The sequence below is a fragment of the Amphiura filiformis genome, chromosome 6 (genome assembly GCF_039555335.1).
Source record: "Amphiura filiformis chromosome 6, Afil_fr2py, whole genome shotgun sequence".
Classification (NCBI taxonomy): domain Eukaryota; kingdom Metazoa; phylum Echinodermata; class Ophiuroidea; order Amphilepidida; family Amphiuridae; genus Amphiura; species Amphiura filiformis.
In genome coordinates this window covers 20,128,112-20,131,716 of record NC_092633.1, presented here as the reverse complement: position 1 = coordinate 20,131,716, position 3,605 = coordinate 20,128,112, and the positions used below count along the sequence as shown (strand labels likewise).

The 3,605-nt window shown below is 35.5% G+C and overlaps 1 long non-coding RNA gene across 1 annotated transcript; it reads right to left on the bottom strand.

Annotated features, from left to right (window-relative positions):
- Positions 1–724: 724 nt before the first annotated feature.
- On the bottom strand, positions 725–2,403 carry LOC140154222 (uncharacterized). The gene is made up of 3 exons (XR_011859268.1): positions 2,263–2,403; positions 1,733–1,858; positions 725–1,361 (listed from the first exon to the last, which is right to left on the bottom strand). It is a non-coding gene; the product is annotated as an uncharacterized lncRNA (long non-coding RNA).
- Positions 2,404–3,605: the final 1,202 nt, after the last annotated feature.

Here is a 3,605-nt window from a genome sequence, read left to right as displayed (position 1 = left end):
TTTGTTTTCCATAGTAACGTATAGTTTTGTGCTTTTTATTTTCAGTTTGCCAGCAATAGTATGTATTTATTTCTTTTGAAAAATATATAACAATAAAATCTATTTAGTTTACTACAGAAATTTCACATATAATGAATGTCTGATTTACACAACTCGATTTTAAATTGGCATTTCTTCAAACCCGATTTTCTCGAAAAGTTGTTTATTCGCGGCGCCCCACTATACGCCACTATGGAATACAGACGACGATATATTCTTATTCTTGCGTTGCTAGCAAGTTGGAAATATACAGCAGCTTTTTTCATCGATAGTAGGCCTACGTACTACTTCCAATCTATTCCGTGCGCTATCTAATGATGATAGCGATACCACAAAAAAATGCATATTTGAACCTTTGTGAACTTTTGGAACTAAAATACCGGGCTAAAATAGGCAGGACTACTGACTGAACCCCGAGACTACACTCTCTCTACATTGAGTACCTTTAGTAGGCCTACAAAACAAATTAAAATGTTAAGGTTTGCTTGACTTTAAGGGATCGTATAGCAATGTTTTCACATATTTTTGTGGGACCTGAGAGCACATCAGACATATCAAATTGCATTTTGAAACGAGGAGTGTCCTTCTGATATCATATGATTTTGACTTTTTTTTTAAATTCGCGACATACACATTTTATGACAAATGATTAAGAATTCATATAGATTTCCCCCCCCCCAAAAAAAAACACACACAAAAAAGTCTTTTTTTGCAGTAGAACATATTGAAAAAGCTGGGCCAGTAAATTTATTGCAGGGCCACTAGATTTGCCATTTCACTGGCCCAGAGGGCCAGTAGAAAACAGAAACCTAAGTCTGTCCCTGGTATATAAAGCCTCCAGCATACTTTCCTGCCGCTTGCCGCTGCGGCAAGCGGCAGGGCGTTTCAACCAATGACAAACCTTTATTGTGTCCGTTTGTCTGCAATGCGCGTGCGCCACGCCGCTCAGCGGCAAGCGGCAGGGTAGTATGAAACCAGCATAAGACTTGGAAATTATGTCTATTCAGGCATCGTCATTATGACTGTGACTCCATGAACATGTACTCTACCTGTTGCCAACACAAAGTCAGGGTGCTTGTGATGCGATGTAATATCTTTTAGTTAAGCAGCAAAATATGCAAATGTTGCTTTCCTGGTGGTTCTTGGCACCCCAATGGCGATCCCCATATGTGCATCAAATTTTGTGATTTGCGGCAGGTTTTGTTCATGCTCCATAGCATGCATCTTGGCTGGTCCACGTTTCACAGTTGGGACCTTTTTCACAGCAACACATCCAACCACATAATGAATGCCTCATCATTCCTGTCCTTCCATTTGTGTTACTGTAGAGAATAAAAGACGAAACTGAGTGAATGTAACTGAACAAATGCCAATGGTTTAATTGGAATACACATCAAATGTATGCATTATTTAATTGCATGCTTGTAATATCTCTTAGTTAGGCAGTCAAATTTTTTTATATGGATTTTAAATATTGTTTTGTGAATGTGTGTCTCTGAAGGGTTAATGACCGTGAAATACTATAAAAACGTTGGTGGGCAGAAAACAGTATCTAACATGAGTGTTACAGAAAGCATGACTAGACTAAAAATGCACCCTCTCCCCAATGATAACAATATCCTACAAGGTCCAAATTTACAAATATGACCACTTTTTCATGTTAAACTGGGTCGACAAACATCTTTCAATTTACCTCTCTCCATTTCCCATTTGAACTTCATTGGGATCAGTAGCAGATGTTGTAGAACCACTATTATCATCAGTGCTGGGATGTACCAATCCAGATCCAGATTCATGATCAATGCTCTCAAAAGGCTTACTGTAATAAAAAGAATTTATTCAATCTTATTTTGTTCATCAATTGTTACCTATTTTTCTTTAGATATTTTGCTTTAAAAGACAAAAATTGATGATTCCTTATGTTTCCTTATCCCATACAGTAACCTCCATCCAATTAAGTCAGATTGCTCCTAATAAATACTGTCTTGTTCCTAATAAATACCCCCATCAGCTCTAAAATACCCCCCATAATTTTTTCCCTGAAAAAGTGACCGAAATGCAAATATTTACATGCCATGTCATGAGAACAAGCTTAAAACTGGCATTTGCCGCATACAATGTATTTGATAATGCTAAATTACATGGACAAAACTTCAATTTCCATCCAGTCCGTTGCCAAATTATAGTAGAATCACATTCTTGCATAAATGATGTAGTATTTACCGATGACTTGCTGCTTGTCAACTCTTGTTGTAGACATCATCATCTTGGATTCGAACTGGAAGTAGGTTGTATTTCTTGTTTTTAAAGCTTTTTTTCCATTGGAAATTTGGCTCTTCATTATTTGCCCTCTCCTCTGTCTTTACCTTTACAATTCCTCATTCAATCCAAGTAGGCAGTCACAGCTGCAAGAAGAAAAAGGAACACTCATTGTTGATGATTTAAAAAAATTGGGACAGCATATCCAAAATAGGTCATCCGAAGATATAAATAGTGAGCACCCTATATTATATAGTGCAGCTATGCCCAGGTTTGATATAAAATTGATTATTTGAGCCCATATTTATTGGTCGAGCTGAGTTTTAGAATATTGACGAGACGTAGTCGAATCTAATATTTTAAAATTAAAACTCATAACGAGATCAATAAATATTATGTAAATCATCAATTTTATCATTATTATTTTGTGTTTGATTTTCACACACTTGATAATGATTACAATTGGATTTGAATATTATTTTATTTTTCAGCCTATTTTACAATCTATTTTACAGCCTATTTTGACATCCTTAGGCTGAAGAGCAGGCAACCACAGGATTCCTCCATACATATGCATATGTGACAAGTGCAGCTATCTAATCTGCTTGAATCATGTCTTCCTCATACCTTAACACATGCCTCCATCATACCCTACTGGCTTTCTTCAGGGGAAATATAACTATTATATGGTCAATTCCAAGCAACCTCGCCCAAATTGTCAAAATTTAAAAATCAAGTCAATTATGTGATTTTGGTGTCATATTGTAGCTAAAAAGCGATATTTTCTGAAAACGTACTTTTTTAGGAGGAAGTGGTGTCCATTGTTAGAAAAACATCCTAATTCGCATAAGTTTGCATATTCTTGACTGGTAAAAGCAGCAAAACTAAAAACACAGCAACTGCTCTGTACTGTAAAATTTTGGAAACAAATTATGCATGTGAATATAAAGTTTATAACTAGCTCAAAATATAAACACCAGAAATTTTCAAATTTTATAACGTGTAGCCGTCAGCATTGTTTGAGTACCAATTTTACGATTAAAAGCATCATTCCATAGCAAAAAGTATCATTTATTACCACTGCAATTTTAAAATAAGGTTGATTTTCATTGAAACTAGAATGCAAAGCAAATTTATTCATCCCTATCCAATGAAACAAAAATAATTTTCAAAAAGTCTAATTTATGGCGGCGGTAACGACCAATTAAAGTTGCATAATTCCATAGCGCTATGGAATGATGCATAATTCATAATGTGCCCGCTTGAAAAAATATTCACAATTTTGGGTTAAAACTTTCTGAAATGCA